This window comes from Hylobates moloch, unplaced genomic scaffold, assembly GCF_009828535.3.
Source record: "Hylobates moloch isolate HMO894 unplaced genomic scaffold, HMol_V3 SCAFFOLD_4, whole genome shotgun sequence".
In the NCBI taxonomy this organism is placed as follows: domain Eukaryota; kingdom Metazoa; phylum Chordata; class Mammalia; order Primates; family Hylobatidae; genus Hylobates; species Hylobates moloch.
Window position 1 is genome coordinate 92097138 of NW_026652279.1, and position 16049 is coordinate 92113186.

Genomic DNA, 16049 nt, shown 5'->3' on the forward strand with positions numbered 1-16049 from the left:
GATGTTAAACCAGTGTTGCCTTCCTCAGATAAATCCCACTTAGTCACAGTATACAATCCTTTTTATATGTTGCTGATTTCTGTTTGGTAGTATTTTCTTGCATCTGTATTCATACAGAATAACAATGATACTTTTCTTGTGATGTCTTTGGCTTTTGTATCAATGTACTACTGGCCTTAAAGAATAAGCCAAGAATGTTCCCTCCTTGTCTACCTTCTTGAAAAACATTATGCAAATCTGCTGTTAATTCTTTAAACATTCGGTAGAATTTACCATTGAAGCCATCCCAGCCTGGGCTTTTCTTCATGTAAAAATGTTTGATTACTAATTCAATCTCCTTTCTCGTTATAGGTCACTTCAGATCTGCCCTTTCTTCTTGAGTCAGTTTGGTAGTATGTGTCTTCCTGGGAATGTACCCATTTCATTAAGGTTATATAATTTGTTGAAATAAATTTATTTACAATGTTCTTATTTTATTTCTCTAAAATGGTAGTGATTCTCCTTCTTTTATTCTGATTTTAATAACTGAGTCTTCTCTCTTTTTCTGTTAGTTAGGTAAAGGTTTGTAAATTTTGCTGATCTTTTCAAAAGACAACTTTTTGTTTTTATTGATTTTTTCTATTGTTTTTCTATTCTCTATTTCATTTACTTCTGTTCTAGTCCTTACTATAGTTTATATTGTTTACTTATTTTTTATTTATATTTATATAAATATATAATTTTAAATATAATTTTAATATATTGTCATATTATATATAAATATTTATATTTATATATTTAGTTTACTTACTTAGTTTGCTCTTCTTTACATTATTAAGGTGAAAAGTTAGGTTGTTGGTCTGAGATCTTTCTTCTTTTGTTCATACAGTCATTAACAGCTAAAATAAAATCTCTCTAAGTATTGATTTAGTTGTATCTCACAAGTTTTATTGTTTTTGTTTTCATTCTTCTCAAACTATTTTCTGCTTGCCTTCTGATTTCTTCTTTAACCCACTAGGAGTGTGTTAATTTCCACATTTTCTGTATTTCTGAAATTTCCCTCTATTCTTGATTTCTAATATCATTCCATTGTGGTCAGGGAACATATTCTGTATTATTCTGGCCCTTTTAAATTCTTTGAAACTTATTCTGTGACCTATTACACAGTCTATTTTAAAGAATTTCCTACAGGTATTTAAGAACAACGTATATTCTGCTACCACTGGGTCAAGTGTTCTTTAGGTGTCTGTTAATTCCAGTTGACTTATAAAGTTGCTTAAGCCTTTTATTTCCTTGCTGATCTTCAGCAAGAAAATAAGATCTTCTGTTTCAACCCATTTTTGAAAATGAGGTATTGAGGCCAGGCACAGTGGCTCACACCTGTAATCCTAGCACTTGGGGAGGCTGAGGCAGGCAGATCACCTGAGTTCAGGAGTTTGAGACAAGCCTGGCCAACACAGTGAAAGCCTGTCTCTACTAAAAAAAAAAAATACAAAAAAATAGCCAGGCATGGTGGCATGCACCTGTAGTCTCAGCTACTTGGGAGGCTGACGCAGGAGAACCGCTTGAACTCAGGAGGCGGAGGTTGCAGTGGGCCAAGACGGCACCACTGCACTCCAGCCTGAGCAACAGAGCGAGACGCTGTCTCGGAGGGAGGGAGGGAGGGAGGGAGGGAAGGAGGAAGGGAGGGAATGTGTATTGAAATCTCCAAATATTATTGTTGAATTTTCTATTTCTTCTTTCAATTCTGTTTCTGCTTCACATATTTAGGCGATCTATTGTTAAATACATGTATGTTCATATCTGACTTCCTGAGAAATTGATCCCTTTAACAACAGGTAATGACCTTGTCTTCTGTAATTATTTTCGACTTACAATCTGTTTCACTTCATATCGGTATAGCCATTCCAGCTCTCCTTTTATTACTATGTTCAGGTTATATCTTATTCTATTCTTTTACTTTCACAGTATTTGTGTCTTCATATATAAAGTGAGTGTGGTGAATGGCATATAGTTGAGTCATGTTTATTTCATGTTTATTAATTCTGCCAATCTATGCCTTTTGACTAGAGTGTTTAGTCCATTTACATTTAATGTAAAAACTAAAAATGGCAGGATTTTACATCTGCCATTTTGCTATTTGTTGTGTTATGTCTGATGTCTTTTTGTTCCTCCACTGCTGCCCTCTTTTGTGTTAAACAGATATTTTTCAGTATATCATTTTCATTCCGTTTCTTTTACTATACATTTTTTAGTTATTTTCTTAGTGGTTTGTATTATTTTATATTTACCTATATAATTACCTTTACTGCTACTCTTTATTTCTTCCTGTGGATTTGCGTTACTGACTTGTGTCCTTTAGTTACAAACTGAAAGATTACCTTTAATATTTCTTGTAGGGGCAGTCTGCTAGTGCAAATTCTCTGTTTTTGTTTTTCTGAGACATCTTAATCTTTTGTTCTTTTTTGAATAATCGTTTTGCTGGATATAGAATTCTTGATTGACAGTTTTTTGTCTTTCAGCATTTTCAATACATCATTCCACTGTCTTGTAGCCTCCAGGTTTCTAATGAGAAGTCGGCTGTTAATCTTATTGAAGATCCTCTGTACATGATTACTCACTTCTCTCTTGCTGCCTGAGTTTTTGTCCATTATTTCCTCAAGTAATCTTTCTGTCCCCTTTTTCTCATTCTTTTCCTTTTGAGATTTCAATTATACATATGTTGGTATTCATAATGGTATCCCATAAATCTGACATTCTGTTCATTTCTCTTCATTCTTTTGACTTTCTGTTCCTCATAGTATATAATTTCAATTGATTTACTTTCAAGTTTGCTGATTTTCTTCTGCTAGTTCAAATCTGTTGATGAGCCTCTCTAGTAAATTTTTTTCATTTCAATCATTGTACTTTTCAATTCCATAATTTCTATTTTGTTCCTTTTTTAAACAATTTCCCCCTCTTTATTGATATTCGCTATTTGAAGAGACATCATTTTTCTACTTTAATTCTTCAGACAAGGTTTCCTTTAGCTCTTTGAACACATTTATAATAGCTAATTTAAAATGTTTGTCTACTAAGTCCAGTATCTGGACTTTCTCAGGGATACTTTTGTTTTTCCTGTTATGGCCCATATGCTACCGCTTGTGTGTGTGGAAATTTTATGTTGAAAACCAGATTTAAAAAAATATGGCAACCTAGAAATAAGATTCCACTCTGCATAAAGGTTTGTTGTTACATTTGTTGCTATTATTGTTTCTATTGCTATTTCCCAGACTCATTATGTAAAGTCTACTTTGTTTATCATGTACAGTTGCTGAAGTCTAGCTTCAGAGGTCAGCTAATGATGGGACAGAGATTTCTGTCTTGAACCAATATATATTACAGCCTTTGCTGAGTGATTATGCGTGTTGGGGGGTGGGGTACATGCTTTTAACACTACAGCAGGTAGTTTACAACTCTCAGTCTTATCTTCCTACATTACTTATGCAAAGCCTCATTGTTAGTCTGAGATGACATATTAAGGCCTTATTAAGTATTTCCTTGACATATAGACATGGGCCTTCTAGATTCCAAAGACTACGTCAAAGGTTTTTAAAGCCCCCATAGATAGCTCCTTTTCCAATTTTTCCTTTTAAGTTTTTTGGTTAACCTCTTGTTAACCCCAACTAGTGTCACTGCCTCAGGCAGCTGAGAGGTTAAACAATTACTGCTGATTGTTTTCCAAAAATGCCACAGGGCTCTGCAAAACAAGCTTTGAGAATGGAGGTTTTTAAGAAGCTTCTAGAGCAATCATATAGTGACAATTTTCTGAGACTGGGGATCTTAGAGGGCTCTAAACCTGTTTTGTCCCTTTCAGTGGCTAATAGGCTATTAGTTGTTGTTTTTTATTTTTAGGCAGAGTCCTACTCTGTCATTCAGGCTAGAGTTCGGTGGCGTGATCTCAGCTCACTGCAACCTCCATCTCCCAGGTTCAAGTGATTCTCCTGCCTCAGCCGCCCAAGTAGCTGGGATTACACGCACACACCACCATGCCTGGCTAATTTTTTTTTTGTACTTTTAGCAGAGACGGCATTTCACCTTGTTGGCCAGGCTGGTCTCAAACTCCTGACCTCAGGTGATCCGCCTGTCTCGGCCTCCCAGAATGCTAGGATTACAGGTGTGAGCCACTGTGCCTGACTTAGGCTATTAGTTTTGAAGGCTACAATAGAGCTGTGGAGGAAGGAACGGGAATAAGGTAAGTTTAAAAATGACAAAGTTCACTGTTCTTACTGAGATTCAGTCCTTTTTCTTGAATAAATATTCCTCAGATTGTTATAAACCCTTCGTTTATTTCCACCATTCTAAAATTGTTTATTTTGATATTTTTGCCAGTGCTTTCATTGCTGTTATGCAGGAGAGACTTTTCAGAATGTCTTTACTCCAATAATTCAGATGTGTTCCAATATAAATAATATATTAATGCAATATTTTTAAGAAATCAAAATTAATGTAAAAAATCCATGATGAATGAAATATTAAAACTTTATAGATAGGATCAGTAACAGTGCTGTTCCAAACCAAACTGGAGCATGACACAAAAGGAAAACTCAGTAATACTGATCCTGTCTTCCTTTAAAATTTTGAAATTTTGTTCATTATGGATTTTTTGCATTAGTCTTGATTTTCTAAACTGCATAAAATTTTTATTTGTATTACTAAGTGTCTGGGTGCCTCTTAAATTTTGTTCCTGAGGCAAGTGCTCAACTAGCCTCTCTCTAGTGCTGACCCTGGAGTGTTGCAGGAAGTCAGGGACCCCGAACGGAGGGACCAGCTGAAGCTATGGCAGAAGAACATAATTTGTGAAGATTTCATGGACATTTATTAGCTCCCCAAATAAATAATTTTATAATTTCTTACACCTGTCTTTACTGTAATCTCTGAACATAAATTGTGAAGTTTTCATGGACATTTATCACTTCCCCAATCAATACTCTTGTGATTTCCTATGCCTGTCTTTACTTTAATCTCTTAATCCTGTCATCTTCATAAGCTGAGGATGAATGTCACCTCAGGACCCTGTGATGATTGTGTTAACTGCACAAATTGTTTAAACAATATGAAATCTGGGCATCTTGAAAAAAGAACAAGATAACAGCAATGTTCAGGGAACAAGGGAGATAACCTTAAAGTCTGGCTGCCTGTGGACTAGGCGGGACAGAGCCATTATTTCTCTTCTTTCAAGAGCAAATAGAAGAAATATCGCTGAATTCTTTTTCTCAGCAAGAAACATCCCTGAGTAAGATAATGCGTTCCCAAGGGGAGGTCTCTGAAATGGCCGCTTTGGGAACGTCTGTCTTTTATGGTTGTAGATAAGGGATGAAATAAGCCCCCGTCTCCCATAGCACTCCCAGGCTTATTAGGACGAGGAAATTCCCACCTAATAAATTTTGGTCAGACTAGTTGTCTGCTCTCAAACCCTGTCTCCTGATAAGATGTTATCAATGACAATGCGTGCCCGAAACTTCATTAGCAATTTTAATTTCACCCCGGTCCTGTGATCTCACCCTGCCTCCATTTGCCTTGTGATATTTTATTACCTTGTGAAGCATGTGATCTCTGTGACCCACACACTATTCGTACACTCCCTCCCCTTTTAAAAATCACTAATAAAAACTTGCTGGTTTTGCGGCTTGGCGGGCATCACAGACCCTGCCAACATGTGATGTCTACCCCGGACACCCAGCTTTAAAATTTCTCTCCTTCCCTTTATTTCTCAGACCGGCTGACACTTAGGGAAAATAGAAAAGGACCCATGTGAAATACTGGGGGCTGAATTTCCCCCAATACTGGAGAAATGTGGTTGCAGGTCACATTCCTGCTTTTATTGTTATTCTCTAAAGTGAGATATTAATGCTAACTCACATTTATATTTTATTCCAATATCCTGGGCCATTATCAAAATTAAAATCCTAAAATTTAGCAGAAAATTTTCAGTATAAAGTTTGGGGGTAGAGGATAATGTATTTATATTAAAATAACTTCAAAATCTGCTAGTAGTGGCAAATTAGCTCACTCAATATAAAACTACTACCTGCCAGTTAAACTAATACAATGTGGATTAAAAAAAAAAAAAAGAATACTTGCTAGAATCTTCAGAAAACTAAACGTAATGTTTGGCATGTTCACTGTACAAACTTCCAATTATATCACGTAACACTAATAGAAAATGCATCGGGCTTAGAAACATCAATTTCAACCAAAATTATTCTGCTACATGATTTCAATTCTCAAATTAACTTCCCCTGAAATAAACTGATAGTAATATAAGAATTAAAAGCAAAAAATGTGTTTGGCTTAATGTGTGGCAACATTTCCAACCTGAGAACACAATTATTTGTGTGTAGAAAAACACTGCCTGTCTTGAGAAGCAATTTTCAATGAGTAATGTCAAACAGCTTAGTACAAAGATAATTAATTCTGGATGATTTGAGATTACTTCTCCCATATTTACAGAGATAGTGTTCATATTAAATTTTTAGACTAGTACTTTGCAGTAGCAATCTGATGAAGTGTGGAAAATAAACTTCCTTATTAAGTGTTCATTATTTGTTTCTGCTGTTTTATTGTCATTTATTGTAATCCAAGGCTGTATACTCCTTGCTTTCTCTATTGTACTTTTGGGGAAAAGCACTTAAAATCACTGTATCAATATCAGCCTGGTTCTGGACAAATGTATTTGCCTTATTACAGTCTTCATAGACGCTAATGCATTATGTTGGCTTTTCATTTCTGCAAGGTGAGTCGAACTTTCTAAAGTCAGTATCAGGCAGTTATCAGTACTGGTTTGGCCCTAATCACTTACACTGCTGGCTTATCTATAATGATTGTGTGTAAACACTGTTTTGTTTTTCTATGGGAACTGAACATACTGGTACAATGGGTCTATAGTAAACAGAGTAAAAAGACTAATAAGGAGAGGACCTCAGAGATCATACAGCCTATCCTCTCTGGGACAAGGGAAGTACATTTGGCTGAAATACAATAATCTTGTTTTTAAAATCTCTCAACAGATAAACAGTCTCTTCTATCTAGTCTAACTGATAATAAAAAATAGAAATAAAGAGACCAAAATAATCGTTTTTTATCTATTCATTCATCTAACCATTTAAATTAAATTAAAATCATTTATTTTAAATTTATTGATTTATTTACTTATTTAGCAGATGATATGACCATCTATCTAGAAAATCCAAGGAAAATAACCACAAATCAAGGTTATAGTAAGAGTTTGAAAAGTGCTTGGTTACACTACATTTTAGAATAGCTTTCTATATATCAATTATTGGTTATATGTAATACAAGCAACATATAGAATATATACAACCAATTAGAAGAAGGCCCATTTACAAAAGCTAAAGAAGAGTATCAAATACCCAGGAATGACCTTAAGTCTCCCATTTTCCAAATACAATAGGGCATATGAGAGAAGCTTGCAAAGTAAGAGACCACATGAAGTCATGACAGGCACAGAGAAGAGTCAGGAACACCAGACTCCTATAAATGCCACCTCCCCAATGCCAGCTGCATATGCTCACTCAAGCTGCTGTGATGCTCCCTACTCATCAGCAAACAATCCAAGGAACCTCTATATGAGAGATTTCTGTTTTGGTTGTTGAGAGTTTAAAATGGTTACAAGCTAAAAGCTTAAAAAATGAAACAGCTATCCCATCCTGGTTCCATACCCCGGTCCCCATGAGTACAGGAAGGCTGTAACTAAAAACCAGCAGACAGGCCCTGGCTGCTGTTCCCCAATGGCTTCTTCACCTTCTCCACTGAGCAATTCATGACAGCCTGTTGCCAGGTCCACGTGTGTATGTGCATGTGTACGTGTGTGGGTGTGTCGTGTTCTGGTTGGCAGATGTAGGGCAGCCATCTGGGTATGCAGGAGCCTCAGTCAATGACTGAGGAATTTCCCCTCCTCAAACCCTGACCAACCCCAGTTCCCTTTAAACTGGGGATTCTCTCTAGCTCAGTTCAACTCAGAAAGTTGTTCTAGGTTCCCGATATTAAGACATTCCTCGAGCAAGAGCAATGTGGTTCCCACTGTCCACATCTTTTACACATCATAGTTCCATTTGTTCCCAGGGTGACTGCAGGGATTCCAGGCTGGAGTGAGCTTGCCCCCAGCCTCTTTCCTATGACAAACCAGTAGGAGCCATCACTGAAAACATACACTCTCCTTCCTTACTCCTATTCAGGTATGGTCTAGGCTGGATTCCGATGCCCTGAAAGGTCCTCAGTTCCAAGCCACCATACCACTAAGGCCCCAACACCACCAGTGTTCGTGGGCAGCCTCAGGTGGCTGGAGTGGGGGATGGGGCTGCTGTCGTGAGGAAAAGCTGGCCATGAGCATGAGATTCCCTGACTGCTCCCTGCAGCTGCCTCCCTGTGCTCCCCACAAATGCCAGCTGCACTCTGGTCAGGTGGCTCACTCTTCCATCTCCTTTAGGGCTCTGCTCAACATCTCCTTTCAGTAAGGCATTCCCTGACCACACTACTTGAAATAGCAATTCCCCATCTCCCACTCCTGCTCCCCCATCTCTGATTTATTTTCTCCATAGCACTACCCATACCTGATATATTAAGTACTTAACCTCATCTGATTCATTCCATTACACTGTAAGCTCCTCAAGGATGCAGTTTCTGTCTGTTTTGTTTGCTGCTCTACACCTAATACGTAAAAGTGCCTGGCCTATGGAGACACTCAAACTTTTTTGTTGGATGCTGTTAAAAAAAAAAAAAAAAAAGCTGGACACTGCTTAAAGGCAGTAAAGACAGATTTTACCCAGTACAACTGCAGTTACAGAGACTTCAGTGTAGAACTGAGCTCAACTCCGATTCAGGTAGAGGTGACTGGGTGTTTTAAAGGGAGAATGAGGAAGTAGGGAGGAGAAATGAGAATGTGTGTGGGCTCAAGCAGGGTCAAGGACATAGAACATTACAGCAATCAGGCAAGGGGGCTTGCCAATGAGACTAGGCCATCTGTGACTGCGAAATGGCACTTGTCAAACTTAGGCTCCTACCCATCTACAGAGACTAGAGGACAGAGCCCTATCCTCCCTGATGATCACACTTCAAAGGAATGGCTCACAGATACTGAGGAAGACACTCCAGGTGGTAGGAGATACACATACATCTCAAAGGCACAGAGAAAGAACTACAACTGTAAGTTTTTAATAAACGATCTAACAAAATGAAAGTCAGGGGCCTATTATCATTTGTGTGGGCTAGAACAAAAGATAAATTCTTTGGGGCAGCCTTGAACTTTTCTAGGTAGGAATGCAAGTGAGGCTGGGTGATCCCAGGAACATGGCCTTAGGCTGCCAGATGCCATGTTATATGGTTTGGCTGTGTCCCCACCCAAATGTCATCATGAATTATAATTCCCATAATCCCCATGTGTCATGAGAGGGACTAGGTGGGAGATAATTTAATCATGGGGGAATTAGCCTCATGCTGTTCTCATGATAGTAAGTTCTCATGAGATCAGCTGGTTTTATATGCTGTTTTTCCCCCTTTTGCTCATTTTTCTCTCCTGCTGCCATGTGAAGAAGGACGTGTTTGCTTCCCCTTCCACCATGATTCTACGTTTCCTGAGGCCTCCCCAACCATGCTGAACTATGAGTCAATCAAGCCTCTTTCCTTTATAAATTACCCAGTGTCGGGTATGTCTTTATTAGCAGGGTGACAACAGGCTAATACACCATGCTACAGTGTTTTCAAATCCCTTGGAGGGTGGGAGCACAGACAAAATTGTTTGTATTGAAAGCTGAAGTTCTTACAGGCCAAGGTTGAGGCCCAGTTGAGTAGAGGGCTCAGGGGAGCCTGACTAAAGTTTGGTCCAAAAGAGAGTCTCTGTGGATGGGTGGGTGGATGGTAGACAGATGACTGATGGATGGATAATTGATAGACGAGGTATACGGATTGGTGGGAAGGGTCAAGATGATAAGATCTGAAGGCATCCAAATTCACATACGAAGTAGAAATCATTTCAGAGAAAAGGGGAAACTCCCTGACTCTTTTCAACAACTCGTTTCAAACATGTGTGTGGTGGATATTATAAGCCTCCCACTTGCTCATAAAAACTGCTAATGGGAACAAGCTGATATTCATCTAGTCCTTCCAAACCTGCATTTGTTTCCTGTAGGATATTTTCCAGGAATGAGTTTGCTCACTGTTGAAAATTCATATTACAGACCAATCCTAATGAGCTTACAGAAGGATCTCCTATGGAGCTGATGCTATCTGTTCCTATTAACATTTTATTAATGAAGCATCTTTCAACAGGTTTTTTTTCCTTCCTTTCCCCTTGGCATCCTGCCTCTGAGAGGAGGAAGAGCTTTAACCCACTTTCCTCCCTTCCCCACCCCGTTTCCACTCTTCTCCACCTCCAGCTCACACACTAATCCAAAACAGTCCCATGTGTTTGCGATCACGAGGCAAAGAGCTGGTTCTCCAGGTAAGTGCCTGATTTCAGTGGCTCTATACAGCCCTAGGTTATAGCAGTTTGCATTTTCTCAGCAAGTCAACTATGATATTGTACAGATTTTTTTTATCTTTTCAGATGACAAAAATTAAACTAAGAATAGGCAATTTTATAAGTTAATACTTGAACATAAGTTTGGAGACAGGGATAGATTCAGGGTCTGTGGAACCTTGGGTTTATGTAATTGGGGAGTGGGAAGATAGAGTACTCTCCTTATTAAAAAAAAACTCCAAAAGTACAAATACAAACTCAGGGATGACCACAAGAACACACTGCCAGTGCCCCTCCCAAAGGGCTCCAAAGAAGCCTCTGTGATGGAGGGACCTGAGGCTTAGGTTCATTAGCTCACCAGTCGATCTGCCTCTGCTGGAGATAGAAAGGACTAGAGAGGTTTCTGTCACAGCATCCAAATCTCTAGAAAATCGCTAAGCATAACAGTCTTCTATTACATCAATCCCCCAGACGCTATTCTTACCTCTCTTTCACAAACCACCATCCCTGCTGTTCCCTCTAATTTGGCAACAGCAATTCATTATAAAAGTGCGTATGCCGGAGTGGGTTTCGGCATCCTCCTGGATTTTGGCTTTAACAGTCTAGTTCCGTGTCAATTATGTAATAGCCAAAACAGGGAGTTTAATGGAGTACCAAAAGCACAGTCACAGTTCTTACATAAGCCTTCATAAACCATCCATAAGATCTGCTCCTGGATTTGGATATTTGGGATTACATAAGGTAGACAGAAAACATTGACGCAGAGGCCAGGTTTCTTTCTGACCTTAAAAACAATAAAAGCTTTTTGCACTTAATTTACTAGTTTATAGTAAAAGTTTTTAATTTGATACAGAAAATAATCTTTCCTATGACTTACTTTACAGTGTAAACATTAAGGAATATCCTGCCACCACTACTCAACTTTCATTAGTACTTCTGCAAATGAAATATATCACTTAAGATTCCCATAAGTATTCTACATGGAATTATGGGTCCCTGATAAACATCAACTACTCTTTGCAGGAAAATCAAGAAAGAGCATTTAGACAAAACACAAAAGTCTACATGCTGTAATTCTCTGATGTGTCCCCTTTCCGATACCATTTTTTTCTTCCCATGTTTCTAACAACATATTTTTGACTTACCTTAAACCAATGTAGCAACACCACAGGCTACAAAGTGACAATACAATGCTCCACAATGGGTCTCACCCCTGGCTACACGTTAGAATCACCAGGAAAGCTTTTTAACATTTTAGGTATCAAGGTATCACCCCAGACCAATTAGAACAGAATACTGGGTGCAGGGGGGAAAAGGGCTGTTCCCAGCCATTAGTATATCTGATGTTTTCTACTTTTGTATTTTTACCTGAAAAAAACAGCCATAAATGTGAGTACTGGTTTTGGGGCCTGGGGAAAGGGAAGGGAAAGAGAGGCACATCTTTAATAACTGGCAACTCACAATTACTGTTTCCATCAGAGATAAAAATAAAATCATTCAATAGTTTGAAAACTAGAAAGTATATATGTAGGATCTTTTCATCAATAAGTAGTCAAAGAATTCTCACCAATTCAGAATAGACTTTACAAAACCAATTTTTTAATGCTTTACAATTTTACCTAATGACTTTTTTTAAATACAGGGTCCTATATTATCTTAAAAGGGTACCTCAAGCTCAGACCACTGCTTATCTCCAAGTAAACTTAAAGCATGACACTCTCTTCTTAGGTGCTCTGGTAATCACACATAACTTTACCAATGAGCAAATATTTTTTTAAGCATTTATATAACAGAGAGTACAGGCGCCTTTGGTATCCTGCCAAGAGTACTTCTTTCCGTGTTTGTATTTAAAATAGAACGGTAGTAACATCACTTGTGTGCCTGTAATTCCTTCTGTGCACAGGCTCAGAATGAAAAAAAAAAAAAAATGGATGTAGCGAGCCGCTCCACTGCTTTACCATTATAAAGCTTGAAGGAAATAACACACTCATACTAAATTAAGACGAAGACTCAGACCAAATTATCCAAAGCTGGGGGTGGGTAGGGGAGAACTCGCCTTAACTAACCTACCAACGCCTCTAAAGCAGTGGGTGTTGAACCTGGCAGCACGCGAAGGTGCCAAAAGAGCTGCAGTCCCTCAGCCAGAGCAGGTGATGCGGGCAGGAAGCATCAGCGCTCTAGAGACGAGAAGCCGAACCAGCCCGGCGCTGCCCCGAGCCCGGCTGCGCGCTCCCCAACTCCGCTCACCTGTCTCCGGCGGGTCCAGAGGGCGGGCAGCAGAGCCAGCCGACCCCGCCGGACCACGCAGCAGAGGATTCGCTCACCTGGGTCAAAAAGAGCCAAGAAAGATGTAATGTCCAAGAGGCCACCACTGCCCTGACGGAGACGCTCATCCCGGGCCAGGTTCCGCCACGCTGCTTCCTCCTCCTCTCCAGCTCGAGTTTTCTATTTACCGACAGGACTGTACTCCGCTAAGCGGTCAAGGGTTTCCGCAGAAGACGGGAAATAAACTTGCCCTGAGAGCCGGCGGCCGCGGCGGCGCAGGTGGAGCGCGAGGGGCGCCCCCGCACCTGGAGCCGCCGGCGCCCCCTATCACCTCTGCCCGCCCACGCCCGCGCCGCGGCTGCGCCCCGCTCCGCGCCCCCGCACTCACCTCGGCGCAGGCACCGCCCAGGCCGCCGCCCCCGCTCGAGCGCCGGGGCGCAGCCGGGGACTGGAGCCGCCCGCACGACGCCCAGGCGCTCCGGGCTCCGCCGCGGCCGCGGCTGCTCCTCCAGCCGCCTCGCCCGGACAAAGAGAAGCCGCGGGGCCGACGGCCGCCCAGCCCAACCTTCACAGTGCACCACGCAGCCGGCGCGCCTCGCCCGCGAGGTGCCGTCCGCGGTGACAGCGGCCGGGCGGCGAGCGGGCCCGAGCGGTAGGCGGCGCGGGGCAGCTGATGCGCGCACCCCCTCCCGGCCGCCCGGAGACGCACTCGCCGAGACTCAGGCGCCTCCTCCCGGCCCGCGCTCCGCGCCCCGCGTCGCAGCCCCGCAGCCGGGGGCCGCAGCGCCCTCTGCCGACCGCCCCTGCGCCAGCTCCTGCGCGCGCGCCTGCCCGCCCCAGCTCTAGCTCCAGCCCCAGCCCCAGCCCCAGCCCCAGCCCCAGCCCCAGCCCCAGCCCCAGCCGCAGCCCCAGCCTCCGCAGGCGGCGGGCGCGGCTGCCCCGCTGGTCACCGTGGTGCCCGAGCGTCGGGAGACTCCGGGAGAAAGGAGTAAGAATGAGTTGGCCGCTCCAGGGCAGGCCTCCGGGAATGGGTTCCGCTGTTTTCCGCTCAGAACAGAAGAGGGAGCCGCTTCGAATTAGGCGCAGCTGTAGGCATTGGGGCTCAGCATCGGGAAGAACTTTGGAGGACGCTAGGGTGCCTGATTCACAGGAGCCCAAAGCCAGTCTCTGAAAAGATTTGCGCAAAAGGCAGGCGTTTCTTCCTAGAAGCAAGCTTATTTCTGTGTTTAATGGGCACCAAATGTGCCTCCCCACTGTCCGAGGGGTTCCAGCGAGCCTTGACTGCTCTTACGGTAAATAGATTAATTAATGATTTCTCAAAGACCTTTTTCCAGTCCTACCTGAAATGCTCAGACTCCCCTACGCGGTGCACCTGGAGGTTTGAAAAGGCAGGCGAAACCAGAGGACTTCTGCAGACTGATTCAAACAGCAACGGAATAAAGATTTACCATTATAAAGATGAAACGATGTTGCTGGTCTTTGCACTATTTAGGTTGGCGTTTTTTGTTTTTAGGGGATGTCTTTCCAAACCACTGTGTTAAGCAATACTTTATGCCAGTTAATTTTTTTTTTAACCAACTGGACTACTTGGTGAAGGGAAATAATGAAATGGCACTTTTTTTTTCAGACCACTGTCTTTAAAAATTATTCCAGAAGCTCTCCCTTCTCCCCTGGAAGAATCTAGGGCAAATTTCATAGCTTTTCCTGTCACTTTCAGGTGTTCATAAACAGTCAGATTTGCTGATATTAAAAAGTCCGGTCCAATCCAAATCAAAATTTTAATCGCAATCCATTCAAGCGTTCCCCACTCGCCTCCCACCACCCACCAGACCCCAACCTGACCCAAGCTCAGAAGCCTGCAAGGAGTAGGAAAACGACCTTCGCTTCCTGCTTCTGTGTCCTCCCCAGCTAGCTCTGTGAAGACTGGTTCCACCGCTGGGCACGGAGGCTCATGCCTGTAATCTCAGCACTTTGGGAGGCTGAGGCGGGTGGATTACTTGAGGTCAGGAGTTCGAGACCAGCCTGGCCAACGTGGTGAAATCCTGATTCTGCTAAAAATACAAAAATTAGCTGGGCATGGTGGCATGCGCCTGTAATCCCAGCTACTTGGGAGCCTGAGCAGGAGAATCACTGGAACCCAGGAGGCAGAGGTTGCAGTGAGCCAAGATCACACCACTGCACCCCAGCCTGGGCAACAGAGTGAGACTCTGTCTCAAAAAAAAAAAAAAAAAAAAAATTTGTTTTCTTAGTTCATTAAGCCTCAAGTTTGTCTCCTTTTTCTCTTTTTAAAGAACCAGCTTTTGACTTTGTTGACCCTACTGTATTTTCTTTACAAGTTTACTAATTTCTGTTCTGATTATTATTTTTTCCTTTATTCTATGTTCTTTGGGCTTATTCTATTCTTTTTCTCACTTCCAAGTTGAAAACTTAGCTCATGATTTTTCAATATTTTTTTGCACATATATATTTGCCATCTTTTTTTGCACATATATATTTCCCACACATTTTTAGCTACAGTACTTTCAATATCATTAAATTATAAAGTTCTTAATTTCCACTGTGATTTCTTCTTTGACCCGTGAATTATTTTAGAAGTATGTTAATTTCTAAATGCATGAGGCTTTTTTAGATATCTTTTTGCTGTTTTTAATTTAATTTAATTGTGGTGAGAAAACATGGTCTGTTTGATACAGATTCTTTGAAATAGATATACACTCGCTCTGTGGCCTACTCAAAAATACTCCACGTTCTTGAGAAGAATGTGTATCTTCTAATTTAGGTGTAGGGCTCTACATTGGACTTTTTAGATTGAGATTTTTAATTTTTTTCATCCAAGTAGTCTATCTTTTCTAAGAGTTTGTCTTCGTGAGCTATCAATTACTGAGAGTATTACAATCCCCCACTGTGATGCTGAATTTGTTAATTTCTCTTTGCAATCCTGTGAGCTGCTGCTTTGTATATATATTGAAGCTATGTTACTAGAGGCAAATAAGTTTTGAAATGCCATATATTCTTGGTAAAATATATTTTATAATTATGAAGTGACTCTTTCCTTAAAAATGTTTACCTTAAAATATATTTTCTTCTCCTATAAGCATTTCTACAGAAGCTTCCTTTTGGTAAATAAGAAGCATATATCTTTTTCCATCATTTTACCTTTCTGTGCTTTCTTAGGTATGTTCCTTGTATGCTTGCAATATCTGGTTATTTTTATTCAGTCTGACGACATTTATCTTTTAACTTGTAAATCTGCCCCCATTTAAAATATTTCAACTACTTATATAATAGA

General features: G+C 41.0%; 1 protein-coding gene across 6 annotated transcripts in view; it reads right to left on the reverse strand.

The window, feature by feature from the left end:
* MTUS2 (microtubule associated scaffold protein 2) overlaps positions 1–13750 on the reverse strand; it is a 701667-nt gene extending 687917 nt beyond the window's left edge. For 3 of the 6 annotated variants that reach the window (XR_009213198.1, XM_032150560.2, XM_058437722.1), the window contains exon 1: positions 12820–13730. The gene's annotated coding sequence lies outside the window, so the exon portion shown is untranslated. Of the gene's footprint in view, positions 1–12819 lie in introns of all 6 variants that reach the window. The other 3 variants (XM_032150562.2, XM_032150559.2, XM_058437723.1) reach the window with 3 other exon arrangements.
* Between the last annotated feature and the right edge of the window lie 2299 nt (positions 13751–16049).